Source organism: Amphibalanus amphitrite, unplaced genomic scaffold (assembly GCF_019059575.1).
Source record: "Amphibalanus amphitrite isolate SeventyFive unplaced genomic scaffold, NRLGWU_Aamphi_draft 001465F_arrow, whole genome shotgun sequence".
Lineage (NCBI taxonomy): Eukaryota > Metazoa > Arthropoda > Thecostraca > Balanomorpha > Balanidae > Amphibalanus > Amphibalanus amphitrite.
In genome coordinates this window covers 63,928-73,911 of record NW_024882958.1, presented here as the reverse complement: position 1 = coordinate 73,911, position 9,984 = coordinate 63,928, and positions in this window count along the sequence as shown.

Genomic DNA, 9,984 nt, shown 5'->3' with positions numbered 1-9,984 from the left:
TGACTGAATTCCTGGCACAGGAATTCATATTCAGGTAGTGATATGGCCAGGGGAACAATACCTCTAGATACGATAGGCACCCCAAATTTAGATCATGGACGATAACGGGACAAGGTGATGTTATATTTGAACTGCACAGCCTGGTAGGTGAGCTAACTCAGTTTCTTGGGTGAACACCAATAAGCATTGAGCTCTATCCGTAATATGAAAAGGAAACGACGTTAAAGGGTGAAAGAAAATGAACTGAAAAATCCCGTAACTCGACGACATATAGGCCGGAGACCTCAACTCTAAGCTCGACCTGACCTTTGGCGTTGCTGAGCCGCCCGCCATATTTCCAGAGCGATTCGGTTTGTGTACACTACCTAAGGCCGCCATAGGGCTCGAAACGGGCGGGCGAGGTCAGCCTCTCTGAATCACTGCACAGTCCCGGGTCCCCTAGCGACCCCACCGGTCCCCAGCGACTCGACCGCGCCTGGCGACAGGTCGTGTTGACTCAAGAGTCATGTTGACGCACGAGTCATGCCGGTGCACGAGTCGCCAGCCGCCTTATTTGGTGGGCTCGGAGCGCTCTGGTAGCCCGTGGTTTGACAGTGACGACACGCTGAGGCCAGAGTGACGATTGCAGAGTTCGCGGGATCAGAGGTGTTGCGTAGGATGGTGATCTTCAGGGGATGGTGTGCTTTTGTTTGCATTTCTGTTTCTTGTCATATCATGAGGATAACGCAACTGTAAGGTTCTTTACTGCACGTGCGAAATTCGAAGGTACGGCCGACATTAGGAAGTCACGCGGCCTTATTAGTTCGTCTTATACGAGTCGAAATCAAACTGCGTGACATAAAGATGTCAGCTGGCCGTTCCAATGAAACGTTTTTATATTTTCAGGTAAAGCGGCCAAACTGAGGGAATTGGCCTTTCTCTTCCAAAGCCATCTTCTAACTTCGCTCCAAGGGCCGTCTGAGAATCTGATTCTCAACTGAGAATCTAAGGAACCCTGTTAGTGGACTTCGAGACCTAAATCAAATGTAAGTACAATGTCCGACAAGTAAAGGGAATCCTCTGCAACCAGACTCCCCTCTCTGAAACCCTCGATCCACCCCTGTGCAGACTGGCTATTAATTCACGAATCCCCATCACTGGGTCATAGCAGCCATTTAGCCTTCGTACGGGATGCATCACCCTTTCTTCTGCAGAGATCCAGCTGAAAATAGCCCCTGCCGCTGATAGGCAAGGCAGTGCTAACCCACAATCTGGCTGTAAGTGCGGCTGATTTTCTGGCTGGGTCTGCGTCGGCGGCCGCTGTACGCTCGAGCATAACGTGACGGTAAACATAGGGTGTGTGCGCTCCTCCGGAGAAAGCCTCACGACGCAATATTCGCCGAACGCTTAGAGACGGAGTGGTTCGTGGTAAATAACGCACGTGCTGCGCGAGAGAGAGATAACGGTTAAACCAGCGCTGGCATCAGACAGCTGACGCCGTGCGCCGCTCTCGAGCTGACGGTGACGATGAGTCAATGGACGACTCTGAAAAATTACAAACGGCTCGGCAAGTCCCAGCGCGGGTTTTCATCACCGGGCATTTCCTGTGAACGTTCTGAGTCAGTTTTGTAATGGTTCCGGGGGGCAGTGCCCGTCAAACCAGGACACATTGTATAATTATCAGGGCGTTTCACCAGTACAACATAAAGTTATAAAGCGCAAGTCCATAGGGACTAGGGTGCTGACGCACTGAAAAGTTAACTGAAGAGTTCAACGACGCATTCCGGGCGCAGTAATATTGAAAGATCACATTTGAAAGGTCATTCCTTTGATTTGGGCTGACGGCAGTTTGACAACAGCGAAAAAGTGTCGCGCAACAAGTCTTCTTTCCTTTGTTTAGTATCTCGAGCGACACAACTATATAGCTGCACCGGCTCATGCGAGAGGAAATTGATGAAGTATCCAACCCTGTATTCCGTAACATTGGGCTTTGAATCTCCCAACATTTTGATTCGTTTTACAGTCCAATATTCGGGCACCATGAATATGTCCTTCAGGGAAGCTGCTCACCAGTGTCTATCCTTGGAAATGCATCTGGCCCTGACTCCTCATTCACGCGACATTCTCGCCAAAAAGTGTTCCGAATTTCCAACAAGTTCTCTGATTCCACTTTTATGTGTCGCTGTGTGCCCTGAAATCAAACCGTTCGAATAGAATAAAACATTACTTCTTTGATAGGAACACAGTATCATCAATCTCGGGTAGCGGTACTGCGATTTGATAACTTTGGAAAGCTTTCCTTCTTTGGTAGGAACACAATATCATCAATCTCGGGTACTGCGAGTCGAACACATGTCCCAATGCCTCCCTCTGGGATCGTCCAGGGCCACACCCCGTTCTGTCCAGAGACTCTGTCCGTGCTGGACTCTCCGCTCTGCGTCACTGGCCGATCCCGCGAACCGCTCCGCCGCACTGCGGCCGCCCTCTAAGGAAATGGTTGCATCAGGGCGCAGTCTGAACTCCCGGTAACGCTAACTTCGTCTTCAGCTGTGAGGAGCTCGAGCTCGGTTGAAACAGATGGATAAGGTTCACACAGAGATCACACAGTGATTGAATGTGATGAAGCGCAGGTCGGGTCCACACATGGTTCGCATGCAGTGTGCTTAGTGAAGCGCTTGACAAACGCGGAATCACACAGCAGTGCTCTGCGCAATGCTCATTATTTATTGACGATTGGCTAATAATGCGTAGAAGATACAAGCTCATATATGCGTTGTTTTACTGTATAACATCACCCTCTTTGAAGTAGCTAATTGGACTGTCTCATTTTGTCTCCAATGCCACCTTCGTCATTTACCAATTCTGTAGGTACTACCTACATGTCGTCAGCGCTCACTCGTTACCGTGGACCAGAATTTGAGGTGAATTGCTTGGGCATAGCTGCAAAAGGTGCAGCGAATGACAGCGACTGAGCAAGAACACAGTTCCCGATAGCTCCTAGCCCACAGCAGGTCCGCAATGTTGCACACGTTATCTAAGCACCGGAGCACGACTTTGGCCCGGCGACTGTAAGTCCTCTTAGCTCGCTCTGCCGTGAAATGGGGGGTGCGCCGCGGCGGGCGCGTACTTCCCAGCGCAGCGCGGGTCGGACGGTGCGGCCGGCCGGCCGGCAAGGACCGGCACCGTCGCCCCCGCAGCTTGTCCAGCCGGGTCGCCCACGCCATCAGGGAGGCAGTGGCGCAGTGGCGTCATCACGCGTCACCATAGGGGCCGCGCGCAGAGGATCCTGGAGACGACTGGGAACGTGCTACCGCCAACGGTGACTGGAATTTTCAGCGGATTGGTGACGGTGGAAAGTCACGGTAAAATGGACGGCAAGAACGTGACAGTATGCGCTGGCAGCGCTGGAGGTCCGGCGAAAGGCTGATACCGGCGGCCTGATTTTTGACGCTAGGTTTCCCCCGTCTGTTTTTTTAGTTATAGCTGACGGCTTTGGTATTGCTTTGTCCGTGAATGGCGTTCTCGTGACCTTTTACCGATGGTTATTGCTGAGGTAACTGGCCGAGGTAGCCGAAGGTGACTCATAAGTCCATTCTTGGGTTGGTTCTTTGTCATTGCGGTATTTAAACTCTTGTTCATCATAATCTCTTCTACTGTACAGGCCGTCCGTGCCGTCCCCTCCCTCGTCAGTTTGTCTGTTCCTTTTGTCTCATTGTTCGTACACCTCGGGCATCCCGTGAGTTGAATCTTTCCATCCATCCACCCATTCACCCATCCATCTGTCTGTCTTTCAGCATAACCAGTCATCATATCCATCCATCATATCCATCCATCCATGGATGGATATGATGGTCGCCACCTATTTTGGTTTGCAACTCTTAGCAATCACGTTTCATAAATATGTCTAACTATACTGAACAAAACCACCTGAATTCGAGCCAAAAACCACTGACACAAAACTTCCTGCGACGACTCAATCTCTGCACTAAAATCCCATCTCCACGCTTCAAAACCCCATCTCCCTCACGGTTACCCTCTCTCCCTTCAATCCTCCCCTCTCCTCCCTCCCCCTTCCCTTCCATCCCCAATCACCTCCCCACAACGGCATGCACACCAGGCTCGGGTCGACGACGCAGTCATTTCGGCAATCAGCAAAGCATGAATTCGCCGGCCGGCCGTTCGCCGAATCCGTTCATGCAATTGGCGGCGGGGCCGTTCGTCGAATGCCGGCCCGGTCGCCGATTGACAGTTGGCTACTGGAACGGGCTGACCTGACCGCGGCTCGGCGCGGCGCGGCGGCGCGGAGTGCCGCGGGGCTCCCACCGTCGGCTCACAGAGCTAATGAGCCCGAAACGGTCACGCGGCGATTGGTTGACGGAGTAATTGACGGATGGGAAAATGGACGGATGGTTAGAGGGGCTGACAGACGGGTTTATAGACGGAAATTTTACGGACAGCTTTGCATACACTGGCGGTCCCAGGGGGGGGCCACGGGGGCCATGGCCCCCCCTTTGGTGCTGAAAGGTGGGGCCATACTATCTTTTGGCCCCACCTTTCAGATCGAACAAAAGTCCTAGAAAAGCTTTTCGTATGTTTCATTTTCTTTCTTGCGCCATCAAAGGACGTAAATTTCACTCATGAGGGCTCAGTTTCGCATTCTGTCAATTTGGTGGTCAGCGTCGCTGGCACCGGTTCACGAGTATGGCCGGATCTTATGGAATATCAGCGTGGGTTTACTTGAGGCTCTCGTAGGCCCAGCAATGGCTGGCATGAGACCCTCTTCGGCAGTGGTGGGTGGGCCCTGCTAAAGGAGATTGGCTCTAAGACACTAAAGTAAGACCTCATGGGTTGGTGCTGTGCACCTCAGAAGCCCGGTGGTGACGCCGTATGCCGGCTTGGTTTCTTAAGGATTAGCGTGGGAATTCCGGGGCCTGCATAGAGTTTGCATGAGCTAGTATGTAATCTCAGAGGCATGTGTGTAATGTGTACACAGTGGCGGTCGCGGGGGGGGGGGCATCAGGGCCATGCCCCCCCCCCCAAGGTCAATAAAGGGGGCCATCATATCATTTGCCCCCCCCCCCCCTCAAACAACCAATGGGCCCCCATATAGGTGTATAGGGCCCTGGCAATTATTCGATCGTCACGAAGCTCAAAAAAACCCACGCCCAGCTATTAATATAGCTCCCACACCGGTCTTTGAGCGTCCTACACTGACCTCTGAGGGAACTTCAGTGGCGGTCAAGTGCCCACGTTGACCGCTAAGAGCCTACATCAACCTCTGAGACCCCACATCTGGCCTATGAGGGCCCCTAACAGGCCTCAGGGGTCCCAACCGGCGTCTGAGGGTCTCACACCGGTCTCTGGTGGCCTTATTTCTGTCTGTGGTGTCCCAAGACGAACCTTAAGGTGCCAATGAGGGCCCCGCACTGGCTGCTGAAGACCCGATGCCGGCCTCTAAGGGCCTGCATTGGCATTTGAGGAGGGCCCATCTTGGCCTTTGAGGGCCCTCTGCTGGCCTCTGGGGTCCAACGACGGCTCATGCCGGTCTTTTAGGGCCCCACGCTGACCTCTGAGGGCCCATGTTGGCCTGTAATAACCCACATTAGCCTCTGAGAGCCCAACTCGGTCACTGATTGTCTCAAACTACTGGCCTTTGTAGTTTGCAGGCCCTGTACTGGTCTCTGAGGGCCCTAAACTGGCCTCTACATGAAAACATATATGGGTGGGTTTCTGAAGATCAGAGGGCTCACGCAGTCTCCGGCACAGCCTTACGTTGGTCCTGATCGAGATTACTTTGCGTCCTGATGGTCCGGCGCAGATTCCCTCATATTTCGACGTCGGGACCCCATGAGCCGGTGTGGGTCCTGGGGCTGGCAGAGACTGATGAAGTCCTTAGGGCTCAGGGCCAGTCTTTTTAGCAGTAAGACTAGGCAGGTTGAGTGAGCCCCAATAGAGCCGCTGCGAAGCCCCGCAGGAGTCGCGCGCGGCCCTCAGATGCCAATTTTGAAAGCTCGGAACCTGTGGGGGGTCTCCAGAGGTCGGTCGGTGTACCTACTCTCTCCCGCCGCCACACAACTAGGTATGTTACCTATATGAGTAAATGTCATAGTCTGAAAATGCTCTCTGGGTTTCACATGCTTGTTCAAAGCAAGAGGTATCTGTACTTTTCCGAATTGTTTTATAGTGGTAAGGTCATGAATCCGCGTGCCTGACCTTCCAGTATACCTACGCTACACCGATCCGTCGTCATGGTGCAGTGGGCCGACCGGTGGAAGCACCGTGGGACGGGAAATGGAACTGGTGATTTTGCCTTAAATTGAGCTTAAAAATTTCACGCAAGAATCAGATGGATGAAGCATAAGTAATGCCAACTGCGCGGCACCTCGTGGACGTAAAAAATTAGCCGATCACCCCCCCCCCCTCCCGGTGACGGATAAATGTTATGTCCCGCGAGTGTGACTTTGGCCCCCCCTTTTGCTAGCGGCTGCGACCGCCAGTGTTTGCATAATAGTTAACAGACGAATGAGAAGACAGACGGACGGACGGACGGATGGACGGACGGATGGGTGATCAATTACTGACGATGGCACATTGTTGCCGAAACGTCTAAACTACAAAAAAGATTTAGATTTTAATTATCATTTAGGTTTGCAACTCTTGGCGATCAGATTTCAGGTGGTTTTGTTTTGGTAGCCTGACATTTGGTGCATATGTCGATTTGCCACCTGTCATCCTCTTAGCGTGTAAACGCCAAACGGTGACCATTGATCTTCAATTCCATGGAAGTTGTAACACGTAAATGCCTGCAGTCATTCCAAGCATTTGAAAATAATGAACTCAAGACATTCTATTGAAATTATGAAGTCAGCATCTCATTAATGATTAAAACATTTCTTGGTAAGCCTCCGCAGAAGATACCTAACTTCTGTTCTCGTCGGATGGATTATTACATAAGCAATGCTGGATATCTTGCTTCACAGACTTCATAGACTTCATTGCTTCAATGGCGTGCTCCGCCTCCGTCTCTATCCAAGTTAAGCAGGGGTGAAAATTTTCGTTACAAGGGGCAGCATGTAAATTCAACCCCGGGCTTAAGCTTGACACGACTTAACTTCCGTGAGTTCGTGAAGTACTAGAATTTAAAATTCCAGTCAAAATTGGAGAAATTCTGGTAAATTCAGCTAAGGATTTTCAGTTTCAGAGAAATGGCAAGTGGTGATTTGATTCGCTTCTTCACATGCACAGCTAAAAACGTGATGTGCAATTTTTTGTTGTATTTCGTGACCTCTTTAGTTCCTCCTTCCCTCTTATTTTGTCAGTGCTGATGGGATTGAACTTTGACGGCATGAGATCGCATTACACTACCACGAATATCCCTATGATAGGTTTTTTTTTTCTAAGCCGCCACCCATGATCAGGTGACCAGGAGTGCCCCCTCCCTCTATCCCAGCGACACACAGAACCTTACGTTAACACCAGAATAACTTAAAATTTCAAGTCGCGGCACTCCCAGCTAGGAAATGAAAGAAACATAAAAAAGCAGTAAAGAGAGAGTCCATGGTTAATATGAATGAATAAGAAGCAAAGTAGTCGACACTGTAAACAGTGGTGACTGCCCTCTACTGAAAGCCCATCCTCATTCACTCACTCACAAGTCACATTCGTAACATTCATACACAGCATCCAATACGAGAAAAAGGCATAATCGCTGGGGAAGGTTGAAAATAGACGACATGCCACTGTCCACATCTAAATTAACATCGGCGCCGAGTCTGTTCGTGACGCTCACATTGTGCCTTGCGGTCCCGTGATGACGTCATTGGCTTCACAACACGTCACGGGTGTCACGTTACGGCAGAGCTTTCGTGGCTCATGTGTCATGTATGTTTTGTCGGGCTGGCGTCAACAGGCATAAAGCACCTCGTGTGGCGGCTAAATGGTCACGTTACGACACACTAATTACACGATAAAGTTATTGTTGTTTATTGCATGACATAACAAGCACGATGCCTTTAAGCCCCCACCGCATAATTATCACATTTCACCACAACAGCGCCCCTTCCGTAAGTCTCTTCATGAGAATGTGACAGCTCTCTGAAACTCATGACAGGCGGCCGTCATACCGTTACGGTGAAAATTCATGGCGGCTGGAACGGACAGCCCTGCGGTGATGACGTCACTGGGTGCTACGGCAAACCTGGCGCAGCGACTGAGGCGATCCTGGCGCAGTGGCTGGACAGTGTGACGTGGCAGGATGTGTGGTAAGTGGGTGTCCACTTCTGATAGCAGTCCTCTTCACCCTAACCGTTGGAGGTCAGCTATTGTAATTCGCCCGGCTACTGGGAAGTGACCGACAGTTGGACAGTTGGACAGCTAAACTAAACAGTAGACAGTAAGTAGACAGGAGAGAGGGACAGGACAGCGAGACAAGGGGTAGAGCGACAGGACAGCGAGGGTAGAGCAGCCGAACAGAGAAGGTAGAGCAGCGGAACAGAGACGAGGCGGGTTTGAAAGATACTGTTTTTTTGGCATCAAATACACCAGCCCTTGCTCCATTCCTTATTCGATTCCCTGATTCCTTCACCAAAGGGATTGGGGAGGTGTATATAACAGATACTAGCACTCTGGCATCATATGTGCTGACTATAACGCAATTTGTCACTTTGTTCCTCTTAACCTTTCTCGACTTAAATTCCAACGCACTGCTGTCAGCCTTTGCGTTAATTCCTGAAGACTCCTGTCATCATGTATTCGTATGTAAATGGTGATTCAGCACTACCTTTGTGACAGTCGTTTCTCAGCGGGAAATTATGTGCATGATACGCGAATGAGCGATTTTGCGAAAGCCTTGGTGATGCAATGGCGCAGACATTTGGTAACGAGTTTTCCGTTACCCCCACATTCTATCCTTGAGGTCGTTTTCGGAACTGGGGGCCTGTCACGTGACACTCTGTATGCGTCGTGCCGGCTTTCCTGGCTGGTGGCAGTGCCACTCGAACCATACCACGTGACTAGAAATCTGCACTCCGAATGGAAACGCTCGGCCAATACTGCGACCATAGATTGGCGACTACCCTGTTAAAACTGTAGCACTGCTTTAAGTAGAAAACCTCATTTCGATTTCACGGGAAATGTCATTAAGATCTAACAAGACACTCGGCAGGCCAGTGCCCGGCGGCTGGAATTGCATCCTGGTTCTCTGCGGAGTGCGGGGACTTTAACGGCAGACAAACACACCAGCTTGCATCCTGCTTGTCTGCTGAAAAGTGAAGGACAGACGGACATGCTGAATTGATCCTGGTTCCCTGAAATATAGATCAAGGCGTATGAATTACATATCCTGGTCACATGAAAAATAGGTGTCAAGAAGTGAGAACTGTACTCTGTAGTACCCTGGTTAATTAATTAAAAGACAAGCGAATGGAACAGCTAAATTTTCCCATACTAAGCTGATAACTAAAAGACGGGCGAGAGCTGAAATACCTGGCATGTCTAAACTAAGTATTCAACGCATCAACGAAGTCCGAACAGCCGTTTCAACTCATATCCTGCCGAGCTCAACCACATTAACGAAAGCTGGCTGGTTCTCACCAGCGTGCAGCGGCCCACTGCGCTCCTTGCGGCGACCGTTCTGGGTTCTAGTGAAACTGCACTGCGCACCGGCCGGCACCGGCCGGCGGCGGCGGCGGCGGCTGCCTTCTTACCTGTGAGCGGCCACAATCGTGCCCCACTGCAATAACGGATCCCACCTTCCGCGAACGACCGCCCGCCGACTGGCTCGGCCGCGGTCGACTCGCCCGGGCGAGCGGCGCGGCCGGCACGGCCCGCAGACAGCCCAGGCCGCTCGTTACAGTCGTTTCAATGCAAGCCCGGTCATTACAGGCAATGAGAGAGCTAGGTGGGGCTGGCAGAGGGATTCCTAGAGTGGGATTGAAGTGGTCGCCCGCGGCGGTAGGGAGTGAGGCTCATTTCTTCACTCTATACTCAGTGCAGATGAGTGTATGG